At 25.3% G+C, this 19,530-nt stretch overlaps 1 protein-coding gene across 1 annotated transcript in view; it reads left to right on the forward strand.

Annotated features, from left to right (window-relative positions):
- The window catches only part of LOC111683073 (putative uncharacterized protein DDB_G0282133), a 68,463-nt gene that overhangs the window by 25,271 nt on the left and 23,662 nt on the right, over positions 1-19,530 (forward strand). Inside the window, exon 2 of the mRNA XM_046945125.1 lies at positions 335-404. The gene's annotated coding sequence lies outside the window, so the exon portion shown is untranslated. The remainder of the gene's footprint in view (positions 1-334; positions 405-19,530) is intronic.

Genomic DNA, 19,530 nt, shown 5'->3' on the forward strand with positions numbered 1-19,530 from the left:
ACAGAACTAGAACAGAACTAGAACAGAACTAGAACAGAACTAGAACAGAACTAGAACAGAACTAGAACAGAACTAGAACAGAACTAGAACAGAACTAAAACAGAATTAAAACAGAACTAAAACAGAACTAAAACAGAACTAAAACAGAACTAAAACAGAACTAGAACAGAACTAGTACAGAACTAGAACTATTCTATGGTCCACTATATATTCTAGTCTAGAAGTATATTCTTTTCTGAATCTATTTTACATATTTCTCCTATTTTTAAATGTTTTCGCTTAATTTCTTGAAATATTTCTTTATTAAAGTATTTTCTTCTCTTTCTAATTCCAGTCTCAAATAAAAAAAAAACCTCAAGGGAATTTTTCCATGAACTTTATAACTTCAAGAGATTTTAATTAAGGTAAGAGTAATGACATTTTTTAAAAACATATTTTTCATAACTTTTCCACAAAAAAAAATTCTTAAAAACAGAAAAAATTAAAGACAATTATTTAACTTAAGAAAAAACTATGTTTATTTAACAACAAAAACAACAACAACATAAAATGTGCAACATTATTTAAACAACCTTAATAGAGATGTGTTGATTTAGGGTTTTCTTTAGTGAACTTTTTTTTTCTTGTTCTCTTAAGATAATTAACTTAAAGCTGCAACACCTTTTTTCTATCGTATATGATACAACATAGAATGGGGTGTAAAGTTGTAATTATATATTACAAAGTTTTGACATTTGTATGACAGCAGTGAGTAAAGTAAATAGTAAAAGAAATAGTGTAAGATGATGAATGTGTCATGGGTTGGTTTGAGAAGTTTTTTGTTTTTTTTTTTCAATCTGTGAAAACTTTCCTTATGAAATTTTTGTTGTATTTGTTGTTTAACAAAAGAATGTAATGAGAGAAGAAGTATTTTCTACTTGCATTTTACAGATAAAAACTTTCTAAATAAATATTTGTTTAAATACAGAAAAGAAAAACAACTTCGTGTCTGTAGTATGACAAGAAAACCTATGAATAAATGAATTACAAATATGAGAGAATATATTGTGAAAAGACATTGTTTATAAAAGAAGAAAATATCTTTAAAAAAAACCCTAAAATTTTTAAGTCAAGAGCATAATTAAAATACAAAAAAGTTTTAAAGAAAAAAGCTCATAAAAGTTGGGGCATAGTATGCCCTGGTCTGTGGTCCCCTTTTTCATTTTTTTTGTTAAAAGTTTTTTTTTGTATAATTTAATAAACAACTCTCATTGGTTTATAACCCCAGTCCAACACTTAATGTTTAAAACAATTAATTTAAAACAAAAAATCAATTAATTGCTGCTCTTTTAAAGCTTTTTTTCCCCCTTAAACTATTCAATGCTATTTTTAGCTTTTATTTTAAAATTTTTTTCCACAAATTTTGTTTATTGAAATTAAAATTCCTTGTTGCCTGTTAAATGTGTTGTGTTAATTTGTTATTACAACCTATCGATAACTGGCCCACAAAAAATAAACTTGTTTTTATAAAACAACCAAACAGTGAAGCACAAATTAAGGCAACAATTAAAAGCAAAAGTTGTCAGCTAAAAAGCTCTCTCTTAAATTTAGTTTCTAGCCTTTTAACTTGAAAGACAATAAACAGAAATAAACAGCCACAGTTGTTTAGATAATTTAAGCTTTATAGTTTACTTCAAAGCTTTTTGTCCGCCTCATCTAAGCCCTAAGAAACTTTTCGCTTAACTTAGCTTTTTCTAAAGCTTTTGTTTAGTTTAAGCTTTCTTGCGTTTTTAGTATAATTTCTTTAAATTTTCGCCATAAACTTCTTGTCTTAAAGTTAAATTTTAGCTTTTTTTCCAGCTTAAATCATTAAAAGAAAGCTTTTTCATAATTTATTAGGAAACACTAATCCAATTAACATCCTGAAAGCCTTAAAATTTTAAAGCTTTTTATATCGTAAACTATTTTAACTTTTTATATCAAAACTTTTGAAGTTTAAAGCTTTTTAAAATCTTAAAATTTAATTTTAACGTTTTTTAACGTTTCCTACATATTATGTAAAGCTTTCCTTAAGATTTTTGTATTATAAAGCTTTTTAACTTTTAAAGCTTGCTTTAGAATCTGATGTACAAAACTTAAAATTTTTATTAATCTCTTTAACGCTGAAAGCTTTTTTCGAGCTTTCACCTGAGTAGTTGAGCTTTTACAAGAAGAAAAAACAAAAAAATATCTTTTAGCATATTATGTTTAATATTTCTTATGCTAAAAAGCTTAAATTTTCTTTGACTATTTTTAAAGCTTTTTTTCAACTTTTACTTTAGGAGTTAAGCTTTCTGAAGAATTTTACAAAAATATCGAAATTAAACCTTACGTAAAGCTTAAATCATGCTAAAAAGCCTTTTTTGGATATATTTTATGAATATTTTTAAAGCTTTTTTTCAACTTTTGCTTGAGGAGTTAAGATTTTTCAAGAATTTTACAAAAATATCGAAATTTAACCTCATGTTAAGCATAAATCATTCTAAAAAGCTTTTTTGAGACATTATCTCTCAATCGTCTTAAAGCTTTTTTGTTAGTTTTGCTTGAAGAGTTAAGCTTTTATAAAAATTTTACATAAAATATCTTTTAGCCAAACTTAAACTTATGTTAAGTATTTCTAATGGTTAAAAGCTTTTATTGAGACTTTTTAATAAAAGCTTTTTTCAAACCTTTGCTTTTTAAAAGTTAAGCTTTTAAAAAACTTTTACAAAAATATCTTAAAGCTAAACTGAACGTTATGTAAAGCATTTCTAATGCTTAAAAGCTTTTATTGAGACAGTTTCTTTCAATCTTTTTTTAAAGCTTTTTTCAAAAATTTAAAGAACTTATTTTTCAGCTAAACTAAACCTTCTGTAAAGCATTTCCAATGCTAAATAGCTTTTTAGAGCTATTTTCTTTAAATTTTTTCAAAGCTTTTTCCCGGTTTTACTGGAGCAGTTAAGCTTTCGCAAAAATTTTACAAAAAACATCTTTAAGCTAAGCTGAACCTTATGTAAAGCATTTCTAATGTTAAAAAGCTTTTATTGATACATTTTCTTAAAAGCTCTTTTCAAAGCTTTTACAAAAAAATGTATAAAAATATTGCTAAAAAGCTGTTATTTAGATATTTCTTTTAAAGCTTTTTCAAAAGCCTTTTTTAAAGGTTTTTTTAAGGCTTTTACCAAGATGTACAAAAATAATGCTAAAAAGCTATTATTGAGATAATTTCTTAAAAGCTTTTTTTAACCTTTTAAACTAAATATTGTAACCTTAAACTATCATTAAGGTTTGAAATAACATTAAAATCTCTTTTAAGCTGAAAGCTTTCATAGCTCTTTAACTAACATTTCAAAACACTGTTTTCTTTCCCCAGCTTAAAGCTTAAATTGAACAAAAAAGATTCTCACGGTGAACTTTTCTTTAATATGAAAGCTGTTTAAAAAGCTTATTGCTTTCTTTAACAACTTTTCTTAGAATTTAAGTTTAAATTTAACAAAATTTTACTCCTTGTTTTGTTCTCCACTGTCAACATTTGTTATTATAAATGAATATTAACTAAAAATTTATAAGTCTGTTTGAGTTTTTTTTTCACTTTAATTTTAAACTTCCCTGTATAAAAAATAAATGCCAAATACATTCACTTCATGTAATTTGTAAGCAATTTATATGAAAATAATTTTTTCAAGACGTCGTGTTTTTTTTTGTCATTTAAAGAAATATTTTGTGGTTTTTTTAAAATGTTGTATACAGACATTTTGTTGTTTGTATTGTAAGGAATTTGCAATATTGGCATTTTTAAAATAAAAATAAATTTTTGTTTTTGAACACAAATAAAACCGACTTTTATATAAAAATAATTCCCTTTTTCCCTTAAGAAAAGAGCTTTTTAATTAAAAAAGCTTTTATTGCAGTTTAATCTCATTACTAGAACATAGATATGTGTTCTTTATTACCTTTTATATAAATTAGATTTCATTGTAAAGCTTTCAACAAATAAACTTTTCCACTCAATCCAAAAAAAGCTGTCCTGTCATGTATCACTAGTTTAATGCGTGTTCCATATAAATCTTTTTTTTAACATAAAACATTTTACAATTTCAAATAATTTTTGTTTTTTGTTGTAAACAAAACAAATTGAAATATATTGCCAGTTTGACTCATAAACTTTGACAAGCCTCTTTTTTTTCGTTTCGTTCATTTGTTTGTTTGAAATGTGAACGTTTAATTCTTGTTGTTAGTTAAGAAATCAAGTAACACTAGTTTTTGTATAAATTTTTTAAAAAAAAAGTACTTTATTTTGTAATAAGACAAGCGCAAAAATAAACAGGCTAAAAGAGAAAAAATGAGTCATATTTGCAGCAAGACTTTAACTGTAAACAAAAATGGGCCACAACAACAGTTTTAATTTCATAATTTGACTTAAATATCAACGTATATTAAATTTAGAATAAAAACCTCTTAACAAAACATTTATTCCCTAAATTTAAAGCTTTTAAGCTCAAAAAAGCTTTTTATAAACTTAAAGAAAAGCTTTTCTTCAAAAACCAAAAGTTTTTTAAGTACTCTTTAAAAAATCTAAAATATTTATTCAAATGTAAACCAAAGCTTTACGTTTACCTACATTTTCATACTTTTAAACTTTAAAGCTTTAATTTAAGCTTAAAACTTTTTGATTTTACAACAGCTTTCTCTATCATCAGAAATTACTTTTAGGACATGCAATCTTTTATTCATACTATTTTAAAAGCTTTTTGATGATAATAGGCATAAAGCTTTTTTTAGTCTTAAAGCTATCTTTAATCATAAGTTTAAAATTCATCGATTGATCTTATACATAAAGCTTCCTTTGATCTCCTTTTTAAAGATTTTATCTCAGAAAACATTCCTGAAAGCTTTAATTGATATTATTTTCAAACAACTTTTTAGCTTAAGTCATCCATTGTTCCTAAACTTAATCGATGTTAAGATTTGAGCTTAAAGTTTTCCTTGTCTTTAAGCTCTTTAAAGTTTACTTGTCCTTGTTTTTAAAGATTTTATTTCTGAATGCTTTTTTGATATAAGCTTAGATCATCCCTTGATCTTATATTAAAAGCTTTTATCGATGAAAAGCTTTAATCTTTTCTTTAATTGCTTTTTATTTTACAGCTTTCGTTAATCTTAAGATTAAAGCTTTTATTGATCTTGTTCCTAAAGCTTTTATCCCTAAACGATTTGTTGGTTTTACGCATTAAGTTTTAATGGATCTTGAACTTAGAGTTTCCTTTGATATTAAGCTCCTTAAGCTATGGAATATCTAGAGCTTAAAGCTTCTATTTTTATGGTTCAAAAGTTTAATTCATAATATGTAATTAATCTTCAGCTTAAAGCTTTTATTGATCTTATGCTAAAACGTTAATTGATTTTAAACTTTAAGCTTTAATTGATCTTTAACTTAAATATTTTATCAAGGACATTCATTGATCCTAAGTTTAAATCTGATCCTGTTATTGGTTTTGTAAGCTTTTATGGTGAAAATCTAGAGAACACGATTTCTTCACCTTTAATTTAGTTTAAATCAAAGCTTTTAAATATCTTGAGCTTAAAACTTCTATTCATCTTGTTCTAAAGTTTTCATTCCTAAAAAAAGTGAATTGATCTTAAGCTTAAAGTTTTAATTGATTTTATGCTTAAAGTTTTAATTGATCTAAAGCTTAAATTTTTAATTGATCTTAAACTTAAATCTTTTATTGAAGACTTTCATTGATCCTTTTTTGATCTTCTTAATGGTTCCCTTAGCTTTAAGGGTAAAAATCTAAAGAACACGATTTCTCTGTCTTCAATTTAGATCAAATCAAAATAAATGGATTTTTAAGTATTTATATGAAAGCTTGCCACAAATTTTTAAATATTAAAGCTTTCATTGATCTTGGTTGCATAAGCTTGAAGTAATGAATTTTTAAATTATAATTTAGTTTGCATCTTTAAGTATCAAAAGCTTTCCTTGATCATAGGATTAAATTAAGCTTTAAATGAAGTTTAACAGTATAAAAGTTATTTTAATTTAAATAATTAATTAAGCTTCAAATGAAATTGTTTTAGCCAAAGCTACTTGAATTCTTAATGGCGAAACATACATTTAGTTAAAGCTTTAGCATAGCTGAAAGCTTTTAGTAATTTAAAGCTTTTAAACATTCATCAAATCTTTAAAATTCCACTGTCATTTGAACAAGAACTGAATTGTTTTTAGAAAAATGTTGAGCAAAGCTTTTATAAAGTTTTTGAAAGCTTAATACTAAGCTTTAAAGCTTAATACTCAGCTTTAACCTAATCAAAGTTTTTAGTTATTTAAAAGCTTTTTTAAAGCTTTCTATGGACTTTTTTTATTCTGTTTGTTATAAACAAGAACAAACTGTTGAAATTATCACCAATTATGACTCAATTCTAGGGAAATACTTTCAGATTTTAAACAACTAGAAAAAGCTCACATTTCCAGTTATCTAGACATTCGCCAAAAATTCAAATATAATTTCCGTTGATAAGAATTTAACTGCAAACATGTACTTTTTAGGTATTTTCACGTTTAGTGTTTTTCCTTCTCTTTTCTTTCATTTCATTTGACATGTAAATTTTGTATTTTAAAAGAATGAATGAAAAAAAAAGAAAATGAAGAGACGACATATTATGCAAAACTTGATAGTTTACAGTTAAACTTAGCTTTAAGTTTGAATAAAAAAAGTTTTGCAACATCATTTCTTTATGATTATAGTTAAACAATGAAAAATAAATAAAAACAGAAGAAAGAACGTGAAATATGAGACATTCTTTTTTTTAAATAAATAATATAATTACTTTTTTGTGGATATTTTGAAAAAGAACTTATCTAAGCAGAAATAGAGAAGGAAAAAATGTTAAGAACTTTTTTTGTTAAGAAATCAAGAAATGACATTGACATTTAAGTAATTAAAATTTAAATGAAAAAGAAAATGTAAAGCAATAGAAGTCTTGTAAAAAATAGTAATCAAAAGTTGATAAAAAAAACTACATTTAATGAAATGTTTTTTTTTTTTTTGTTTTTTGTTTTAAAGAACATAAGAATAGTATTTAAACTAAATTGTTACTTAACGGTTCAATTTTAAAAGGTAAGAGTTAAACGGTAGTTTTGTTTGGGAAACACTATAGCAAAGTGTGAAGAAATAGCAATATACCACAACAAAACTATAGCAAAGTATAGTTACTATAGCAAACGTTGCCACGACAATTAGATCTCCGCTCCGGAACAACCCAATTCTCAATCAGTCAAAGATTGTCAACTCAGCAAAAGCTGTATAAACCGGAAGCTTTTTCCCCAGTTAAGAACATCCAGTTACAGCTAACCAGTTACAACAACAACTATAGCAAAGTCTAAAGCAAAGTATACTTACTATGGCAAAGTGCAAAACAATGTATACCTGCTATAGCAAAGTGCAAAAGAAAGTCACTTCACTATTGCAGTGTGAGTAAAACAATTTTGCTATAGCAAATTGTTTAAAGAAAACACTTTACTATAGCAAAGTATCTAGGAGGACTTTACTATAGCAAAGTATTTAAGAGGACTTTACTATAGTAAAGTGTCTATTAAAGACATTTTACTATAGAGAAGTTCTTATAGCAAAGTTTACTTTACTACCAAAAAGTTGAAAGTAAAGACATTTTACTCTAGCAAAACATCTATAGCACACACACTACATTAGTAAAGTGTCTAGAAATGTCTAGAGAAATGTCAAAAACGAAACTTTACTATAGCAAAGTATCAATAGAAAACACTTTACTACAGCAATATGTTAATAGAAGGCTCTTTACAATAGGAAGAAGGTAAAGGAAGTCATTTTACTATTGCAAAGCATCCAGAAGGACTTTACTATACAATACTGGTTATAACAGACACTTTACTATAGCAAAGTTACAATAGTAGACACTTTACTATAGTAAAGTATCAATAGAAGACCCTTAACTATAGCAAAGTGCAAAAAGAAGTCACTTTACTAAAGCAAAGCATGAATAAAACACTTTCGTCCTATTAACTATATAGAAGACACCTAACTATTAGCAAAATATCAAGAGAAAACACTTTACTATAGCAAAGTCTCAATAGAAGTCACTTATACTAAAGCAAAATGTTAAAAGAAGACACTTTAATATAGCAAAGTAACAAAAGAATTCACTTTACTATAGCAAAATGTTAATAGAAGATAATTTACAATAGAAAAGAGTATAAAGAAGAAATTTTACTATAGCAAAGCATCTAGATAGACTTTACTATAGAAATATGTCAATAGAAAACAACTTACTACAGCAAAGTGTTAATAAAAGTAACATTACTATAGCAAAGTGTCATAAGAAGACATTTTACTATAGCAAAGTATCAATAGAAAGATCTTAACTATAGGAAAATGTAAATAGACTTCACTTTACCAAAGCAAGCAGTTTGAATAGAACACATTTGTCATATGGAAGGCACTTTACTATAGCAGAGAGTGTAGATGGATTTACTAAAGAAAACAGTTTATAAAAGATACTTTACTATAGCAAAAACGCAAGAGTAGAAACTTTACTATAGTAAATTGTGTCTTTAAAATAGGAAAGTGTCATAAAATTCAATTTACTATAGCAATGTATTAATATAAGACAATTTACTAAAGCAAAATGTCTATAGAAGATTCTTTGCTATAGCAAAGTGTAAATAGATAAAATATCTACTTAAGATATTTTGCTTTGGTTAAGTATCTCAGAAAGCTTTACTACAGAAAACGAGCTATGAAAAACACTTTACTATAGCAAAATATTAAAGACGAAATTTTACTATAGTAAAGTATCTAAAAAAACAACATTTACAATAGGAAAGTAGCTAGGAAAACTTAAACTAATCAAAGTATATAAGTAAAGCACTTTACGACAAAAGGTCAGCTTTTACTATAGTAAAGTGTGTAGGAAAGAAATTTGTCTATTGCAAAGTATCTTTATACTTTTTACTTTAACCTTTTGATATAGCAAATTATATATAAAAGATCATTTACTATAGCAAAGTGCTTAGAAAAAGACAAAGTTTAGAGAAAGACTCTTTGTTATGGCGATAACCTTAAGTTAAATGTACAAAGAAGAAATTTTACTATAACAAAGCCTTTAGATAAGAGACTTTACTATAGCAAAATGTTTAGGAAAGTCGCGAGACTACCTTTTACTATAGTAAAGTGTTTGGGGAAGATATTTTACCATTGTAAAGTCTGTGAAAGCAATTTATTAGAGTAAAGTATTTAGAAAAAACACTTTACTATAGCAAAGTATTTAAGAAAAACTAGTTTGCTATAGCAAAGTATCAAAGAAAACATACTTTACTATGGCAAAGTGTGTGGGGAAGATATTTTACTATTGTAAAGTTTTTGAAAACAATTTACTTAAAACAAAATTGCTAAAACAAAATGTTTAAGAAACATGATTTACTATACCTAAGTGTCAAGGAGAAAGCTTTGTAATATAGTAAATTGTCTAGAGTAGATATTTGACTATTGCAAAGTCTAGGTAAATACTTTACTAGAGCAAAATGTTTAAAAAGGGCATTTAAGTAGAACAAACTCTTTAAGAAAAAGACTTTGCTTTAGTAAGATAAGATACTTTACTATGGCAAAACGTTTTGGAAAGTCAAGAGAGTACATTTTACTGTAGTAAAGTGTTTGGGGAAGACATTTTGCTATTGTAAAGTCTAGCAAGAAAATTTACTATAGCAAAATAAAACGGAAAAAGACTAAACTAGAAGAATGAGTTTAAGATGAACACTTTAATGGTTGAAAGACACTATGCTATAGTAAAGTATTAAGAGAACACATTTTACTATAGCAATGTTATTAGAGAAGATATTTTGCTATTGTAAAGTCTAGCAAAGGAATTTACTATAGCATTATATAAAGAAAAACACTAAACTAGATATAAATTTTTAAATAAAACACTTTACTAGATCAAATTGTTTAGGGAAGATATATTACTATAGCAAAGTATGTTTAGAAGATATTTTACAATAGCAATTGTAATTCGTTAGAAATACTTTGCTATGGTAAATTATTGTAGTAAACTTTTTATACTTTTAAACTTTATTTCATTAATTTTTCTTTCTTTTAAAAAGCCTTTTTTTCTTTCCTCTTTATTTTAACTTCAAAATTTACTTTCATTCTTAAACTCTTTTAACAACAAAGAGCTGTTGTAAAGCTAGTAAATCAGTTTTAGTATAAAGGTCATATTTTATTAATGACTGGGAATTTAAACAAGTCATGGTAAAAGTTAACCAAATCCAGAGAAATGAAACCCCATTAACACTTTAAATTAAAGGAAAAATCATCAAAATAAATCTTGCAAAAAAGGTAATAACTCTCAAAATATTAATAATACTCAAGTTTTAAGTTAAATTAAAAAAAAACAAAGGTATGTTTAAAAAACTGTAATAAAATCGTTTCCCTTTAAAAAAAATAACTGACCTTATGAGGGCGTTATTAATGAAATCAAAGTATTTTAAATATTTAAACTTACACAGCTGTTTGAAAACGACGGACAGACAGACAGACAGACAGACTGAATAAAGAGATAAAAAACAAAATTTTGAATATTATAAACTTGATGATGATGACTTGGCGAACAGATGGCTGGCGCTTGGAATTATACAAAAAAATACTTAAGGTTGTATTTTTTAAAAAAAAAAGTTAAATCAAGCAGCTTCTTATAAACGACCAAAAACCATTTTTATATCTTCTACAACTTCTTAATAACGAGTGTGTAAAGCTGTTAACTTTCACTTTTTTGGTGGAAAAAAAGTTGGGTTTTCAATGATTTGAATATTTTTTTCTTTTTTTTCATTTCTACTTCTTGCTTTTATCACTATTTTTAAACAGTGTGAAAATTTAGGGAAAAAATCTTTAATTTTTGTTGATTATAAAAACTTGATGAAAGCTTTTGATTAAAATCACTTTCATTTGATTGCTTTACACCTAAGAATTAAAAAATATTGCTTAACATATTCTTAATAAAGAAGGAGGAATCGAGTTCTTGTTGTAATCAATTAAAAGATAATTTAAAATAAGAAATCAGTTTAAAAAAAACATTAATTAAAAGTGATTATTCATAAATATATTAATAGCTTATATAAGGTTTATTACTCACATTTTTCCCATACAAAATTCCCTCAATAAACCATCAATAACTTTATGAAGCATTTATCAAAAACGGGGGTAAAGTGTTTTTGCTATAGTAAACAGTTTATTTAAGTCATTTTGCTATAGTAAATTTCATTGCTAGACTTTACTAGAGCAATATGTCTTCTCTAGTTACTTTGCTATATGAAATATAGAAATCGGTTAAATGAATCATTGATTAAAATTAATTATTAAAAATTTATGAATACTGGGGTAAGTGTTTCTACTATAGTAAACTATAGTAAATTTCATTGCTAGTCTTTACTAAAGCAATATGTCCTCTCTAGTTACTTTTGCTATAGTAAAGTGTCTTTCATTTAGATTTTGTCATAATTTAGTGTTTTTACTACATGCTTTGCTGTAGTAAATTGTTATTACAAACTTTACAATAGTAAAATATCTTCTCTAGACACTTTGCTATAGTAGAGGGTCTTCTATTGACACTTTGCTATAGTAGATGGTATTCTATTGACACTTTGCTATAGTTAAATTGTCTTGTAATATGACTATATTATCTTTATCTTTTATAGACAGTTTTCTATAGTAAAATTTTTCTAAAAACTTTGTTATAGTAAAGTTTTTGCTATGTACACTTTGTTTTAGTAAAATGTTTTCTATTTAAACTTTACTATAGCAAAGATTTTTCTAGAGAAACTTTGCTATTTTAAAGTGCTTTCTATTGAGTCTTTGTAAGAGTAAAATTCTTTTAGAAAACAGTTTATCTAGATACTTTACTATAGTAAAGATACTTTGCTATAGTAAAAAGTCTGCTATTGTAAAGAGTCTTTGATTGAAACTTTGCTATAGTAAAGAGTCGTGTATTGACACTTTGCCATAGTGAAGAGACTTCTATTGTTTCTTTGCTATAGCACAGAGAGTCTTCTATTGACACTTTGCTATAGTAAACTATCTTCTATTGAGTCTTTGCTATAGTAAAATTACTATTAATATTTAATTATAGTAAACTGTCTTGCATTGACTCTTTGCTATAGAAAAATATCTTCTGTTGATACTATTGATATAATAAAGTCTTATATTGACACTTTGCTATAGTAAAGTCTCTTCTATAGACACTTTGCTAAAGTAAAGTGTATTTCACACTTTGCTATACAAAGTAGTGTTTCATTGATACTTTGCTATAGTAAAGTGTATTCTATTGACATTTTGCCATAGAAAATTTCTTCTACTTACACGTTGCTATAGTAAAGTGTCTTCTATTGACAGTTTGCTATAGTAAATTGTCTTCTATTGACACTTTACTATAGTAAAGGGTCTTTAAGTTTGCTATAGTAAAGTGTCTTCCATTTACACTTTGTTATAGAAAAAGTGTCTTCTTTTAACACTTTGCTATAGTAAAATGCATTCTATTGATACTTTGCTATAGTAAAGTGTAATCCATTCACATTTTGCCATAGAAATGTTCGTCTAGTGACTTTGCTATAGTAAAATGTCTTTTATTGACACTTTGCTATACTAAAGTGTCTTCTATTGACATTTTGTTATAGTAAAGTGTCTGTTATTACCACTCTGCTATAGTAAAGGTTCTTTTATTTTGTTATATAAAAGTGCAATAGTAAATTTTCTTCTACGAACAGTTTGCTATAGTAAAGGGGGTTCTATTTACACTTCGTTATAGAAAAGAGTCTTCTTTTAACACTTTGCTATAGTAAAGTGCATTCTATTGATAGTAAACAGTCTTCAATTGACATTTTGCTTTTATTGACACTTTGCTATAGTAAAGTATCTTCTATTGACATTTTACCGTAGTAAATGACACTTTCCTATAGTAAAGTGTTATCTATTGATATTTTGCTATAGTAAAGGGTCTTTAATTCACATTTTGCTATAGTGTCTTCTATTGAAACTGTGATGTAGTAAAAAGTCCTCTATTGACATTTTGCTATAGTAAACTATCTTCCATAGAAAAGACTCTTCTATTGGCACTTACTATAGTAAATTATAGTCTATTGACATTTTGTTATAGAAATTGTCTTCTATAGATACTTTGCTCTGTTAAATTATCTTCTTTGGAGACTTTGCTATGGTAAATTGTCTTTTATAGAGACTTTGTTTTCTTGATGTAGTAAAAAGTCCTCTATTGACATTTTGCTATAGTAAAATATCTTCCATAGAAAAGACTCTTCTATTGACACTTTACTATAGTAAATTATAGTCTATTGACATTTTGCTATAGAAATTGTCTTCTATAGACACTTTGCTCTGTTAAATTGTCTTCTTTGGAGACTTTGCTATGGTAAATTGTCTTTTATAGAGACTTTGCTATAGTAAAGTGTTTTCCTTATTAACTTAGCTAAAGTAAAATTTTTCTAGATATTTTACTATGGTAAATGCTATTTTCTAAACAGTTTGCTATAAAAGATGTGTTCTATTAACACTTTGCTATGCTAAATTGTATTCTTTGGAGACTTTGCTATAGTATAATGTATTTTAAAGACAATTTGCTATAGTAAAGTATTTCCCTTTAAATTTTTGCTAAAGTCAAGTTTTCCTAAAAATTTTGCTATAGTAAATGGTATTTTCTATGTAGTTTGTTATAGAAGATGTGTTCTTTTAACACTTTGCTATGCTAAATTGTATTCTTTGGAGACTTTTGGTGTTTTCTATGGATAATTTGCTATAGTAAAATGTTTTTCTTTAAATTTTTGCTAAAGTCAAGTTTTCCTAAACACTTTGCTATAGTAAATGGTCTTTGCTAAACAATTTGCTATAGTAAAGTGTGTTCCTAAACTTTACAAGAGTTAAAAGTCTTTTCTAAATACTTTGCTAGTGTAAAATTTTATCTTTCATAGATTTAAAAAGTTTTGTTTTAAATATTTACTTAATTAACTTTAATAAATTCTACTAAAAAGTTGCTAATAACTTAAAAATCATTAAAAATTCGCCCACACTTTTTGACAACGTAGAATAAACAAAAAACATAACAAAAATTTTGAAAAAAAAGAGAAAATTTATTATAAACAAATTTTAGCTATTAATTAACATATATAACAACAAAAACAAAACAAGAAAGTAGCTAAGATAGTAAATTAAAACAAAAATAAAAAAATTTACATTAAAATTTTATAGGCAGATAAAATGGTATTAAAATTATGGTTTAAACATGATATGGTTAAGGCTGGATATAATAAAGAAATCACGTTTTCTTAAACTATTCTTTGTTTTGTTGTTGTTTTCATTTCAGACAAAGATCTACAATTATCTAGAATTACTTTTGTGTATTTTGTTTTTTTAATTTAATTTTTAGCGCTTTTTGTTTAAGAAGTCGTCTAGAGTTTCTTAAAATGGTCATGATGAATTTTTAAAGTATTCTTTAATGATAATTATCTATAGTAAAGAATAAAAAATATGATACTTGTAAAGTCTAGAGAATGGTTAATATTAACTGGATTGTTGTTGTTATTTATATTAAAAAGTTGTTATTGTTTTAACATATTTAACAAAGAAATTACAAAAAAGGAAGTTGTCGTAAACAAAAACTGTTTTGAAAATAAACAAAAGGGAAAAACCCCCCTAATTAACTAAAGAAATTTGTTTTGTAGTAAATTTACTACACAAAGCAAAAGTTTTTGTCTAAAAAACAAAGGATTTTGTTTCTACTTTGTGTTATAAAAAGGAATAATTAACGGTATTAATTTCATTGAAAGTAAAATTTTGCAACAATTTGCTATTGTAAAGTATGAAGGCAAGTTAATTTACTATAGCAAAGTATTTAGCGCAAATAATTTACTATAGAAAATTATCTAGAAACACTTTACTACAGCAAATTATATACAACATACACTTTTTTATGAAAAAACATCTTGAAAAAAGAAAATTTACTATTGCAAAGTATGTAGGAAAGGCATTTAGCTATAGTAAAGTATATAGGCACAATTTACTATGGTAAATTGTTTAAATAAGATACTTTACTATAGCAAATGGTTAAGGGATGATAATTTACTATAGCATATTATGTTTAAACACTTTACTATAGTAAATAATATGTATAACAAACTTTACCAAAGCAAATTCTAAAAAAAAAAATACTAAAAATTTAAAAAAAAAATAAAAAATACTATTGCAAAGTATGCAGGAAACACAATTTGCTATAGTAAAGTATTTAGTCACACTTTACTATGGTAAATTGTTTAAAAAAGTCACTTTACTATAGCAAATGGTTAAGGGAAGATAATTTACTATAGCACATTATATACAAACACTTTTCTATAGCAAAATCTTTAAGAAAATCTTGTTTTTTACAGAAAATTAGTAAAAAAAGAAAAAATTACTATTGCAAAGTGTGTAGCAAAGGCATTTAGCTATAGTAAAGTATTTATGCACACTTTACTATGGTAAATTGTTAAAAAAAATCACTTTACTATAGCAATTAGTTAAGGAATGGTAATTTACTATAGCATATTATGTACATGTACTTTACTATAGCAAATAACATACCTAACAAACTTTACCATAGCAAATTCTTTAAGAAAACCTCGTTTTTTATAGAAAATTATAAAAAAAGGAAAAATTATTATTGCAAACTATGTAGGAAAGACATTTGGCTATAGTAAAGTATTTAGGCACACTTTACTATGGTAAATTGTTTAAAAAAAATAACTTTACTATAGTAAATAATATACGAAAGACATTTTACTATAGCAAATTATTTAGGAAAGACACTTTTCTAAAGAAAAAATTTCTGGGAATAGATAATTTACTATTGCAAAGTATCTAGGGAAGACAATTTACTATAGCAAAGTATATAGCAACACTTTACTATGGCAAATTGTTGAAGAAAGACACTTTACTATAGTAAATTAGCTAGAGAAGAAAATTTACTATAGCCTAGTTTCTAAGAAAAACTATTCTAAATTTCAAATTCAATTCAAACTATTATTGTTTTCAATTAAAATTACCCTTTAAATTTAAACATTTATTATTAAACAAAAATTCATTTTAAATCCATTTACTATACCCTTATTATTTACTAAACCAATTTAACCAATATGTAACTATAAACTATTTAAATTTCATGTTCAGACTACTGTTATTAAATATTTATTTAAATTTTATAACAAAAAAAAAGAAAATGACTCAAGTTACTTTAAACCTAAGAAATAAAGAAAAGAAAATTAACAAATTCTTGTATTGTTGTAGGTCTGGTTAGTTAAAGAAAACTAACTATGGTCAATATTTACAATCATAGAATTTGACGCTTAGAACGGAAAAGACGACCTTAATTTCCTATTTAAACACTATTTCAAAAAAGACATATGTATGAATGGAAAATATAATAAGAATTAACGCGTTTTATGTGTGAATTGTTTAATTAAATAGTTATTTCCTGTTACTACTACAACTATTGCTACTTACATTTTGGTTTATTATTGTAACTATTGTAAATGTTTGTTTTAGAAATTAGTGTGAAGTATTAAAGTTTTTTTCTTATTGCTTACAGTCTAGGTTAATTAGAAGGCGTTTTATAATTGAAATTTACTAAAGAAAAATGTCTAAGAAATACATTTTACTATAGCAAACCAATATGTGAAGATATTTACTATAGTAAACTGTACATAAATAACATTTACTATAGCAAATTATCTTGAATAGATGTAAAATAAAACAAAAAGTCTTGACAAACTATTTTCTAAACAAAATTGTTAAGGGAAAGACACTTTACTATAGCAAAGTGTCTAGCAAAGATATTTTACTATAGCAAACTAACATGTTAAGATATTTACTATAGTAAACTGTACATAGATAACATTTACTATAGCAAATTGTATTTACTACATGTTAAATAAAACAAAAAAGTCTTGGCAAAACATTTTCTATACAAAATTATTAAAGGAAAGATATTTTTCTTTAGTAAAGGGTCTAGCAAAGATATTTTACTATAGCAAACTAGCATGTGAAGATATTTACTATAGTAAACTGTACATAAATAACATTTACTATAGCAAATTGTATTGACTAGATGTTGAATAAAACAAAAAGTCTTGACAAAACATTTCCTATACAAAATTTGTAGAGGAAATACACTTTACCATAGCAAAATTTCTAGCAAAGACATTTTACTATAACAAACTAGCATGCGAAGATATTTACTATAGTAAACTGTACATAAATAACATTTACTATAGCAAAATATCTTGACTATATGTAAAATAAAACAAAAAGTATTGACAAAACATTTTCTATACAAAATTGTTAAGAAAAAGACACTTTACTATAGTAAAGTGTCTAGCAAAGACGGTTTACTATGGCAAACTAATATGTGAAGATATTTACTATAGTAAACTGTACATAAATAACATTTACTATAGCAAAATATCTTGACAAAATGTAAAATAAAACAAAAAGTATTGAAAAACAAATGCTATACAAAATTGTTAAGGGGAAGACACTTTACTATAGCAAAGTGTCTAGCAAAAATATTTTACTATAGCAAACTAACATGTGAAGATACTTATCATAGTTAACTGTACATACATAACATTTACTATAGCAAATTGTCTTTACTACATGTTAAATAAAACAAAAAGTCTTGGCAAAACATTTTCTATAGAAAATTATTAAAGAAAGATAATTTTCTATAGCAAAGTGTTTAGCAAAGTCATTTTACTATAATTGTGAAGATATTTACTATAGTAAACTGCACATAAATATCATTTACTATAGCAAATTGTCTTGACTAGATGTTAAATTAAAGAAAAAGTCTTGAAAAAACATTTTCTATGCAAAATTGTTAAGGGAAAGACACTTTACTTTAGTAAAAAACTATGTAGAGTAGACACTACAAAAAGTATTTAGAAAAGGTATTTACTATAGCCAACTATCATTAGAAAACATTTACTATACCTAACTATAGGAGGAAACAAATGTCTCATGAAAGCAATAACTATAGCTATTTGTCTAAGAAAGTTAGTTTACTATGGCAATTTGTTTAAGAAAGTAAGTTTACTATAGCTATTTGTCTTCGGAAGTCATTTTACTATAGCAAACTGTCTAAAGAAGTCAATTTACTATAGCAAAGTATTTAGTAAGTCGTTAATATTAGCAAATTCCCTTAAAATATCATTTACTATAGCAAACTATCTATGAAAGAGACTTTACTATACTATCTTTCAAAAAACACAAAGAAATTCCCTTTTAGGCGGCCAAAAATTCTAACAGTTTTGCTATAAAATTCCTATACAGGTGTCAGTTTTCTACCACAACAACAATAGAAACTGTCTAAAGAAAACAATAACACCACAATTAATTTTGTTAACTACGCCTTTTACAAGACACTTTAGAAATGCAACATTCAAACAAACAATAAATATTGAAATTTCATTAGAAATTTATACAAAAAAAAAAAGAAAATTTAAATTTTGTTTAAAATTGAAAAGAAAAAAATATTTGCGCAACATGAAACCAAATAGTAAAATAATAGTTTAAAAAGGAAAACAAGCAACAAGCATTAACCTTGTAAATAATTGCATTTTTCAAAGCAAAAACAACATGAAAAGTAGAAAGGAACAAAGATAAATGAAAAAAGGAGAAACAAACTACCTGTTAAAACAAAAACAAAAAATTCTCTGATTTAGAAACATTTCACTAAAACAAACTTATGAATTAACTAAAAGAAAACCTAAAAGTTCAAAAGGTCAAAATCGTATTTTTTTAAGATTATGATTACTTAAAAGGTTTCTTATTTTAAAACCTCCTTAAAAGGCCACCCAATTTGTTTTTTATTTTTACAATTTCATTTATTTCTTTTTAAATTATTTCATTTATCTTTTACTTAATCTAAAATTTGTTTTGTTTCATGACCTCCGACCTGCTTTTAAAAGTGTTTCAAAAAGTGTCATCTTTTAGTTCTAATTTCTTTTAAAATTCTTTTATTTATAATTTTTATTTTACTCTTTCTATTGTTAATCCTTTTTGTTATGAACACGTTCCTCAAACTATTGTTCTCTACCTAAACAATAAAGAAATCTAGTTTATTATTTAAAAATAGTTTACAATAGTTTTGTTTTAGATTCACATCTTTTTAGTTTTTTTTTGGGTTAAAGCAAAATACGATCTAATTTCATGCCGTGTTAGACAATTTATGAGTCTGGTTTTTCGTATGCTAAAAGGTCTTAAGTGACTTTTATTGAAATGTTATTGAAGGTTTTGAATGATTATGAGAAAATATGGATATAGATAGGGGCGAAAGAAAACTATAATAATTTAATAACTAGCAAATATAGACTAGATTATAGACTAGACTATAGACTAGACTATAGACTAGACTATAGACTAGACTATAGACTAGACTATAGACTAGACTATAGACTAGACTATAGACTAG

The sequence above is a fragment of the Lucilia cuprina genome, chromosome 2, assembly GCF_022045245.1.
Source record: "Lucilia cuprina isolate Lc7/37 chromosome 2, ASM2204524v1, whole genome shotgun sequence".
Lineage (NCBI taxonomy): Eukaryota > Metazoa > Arthropoda > Insecta > Diptera > Calliphoridae > Lucilia > Lucilia cuprina.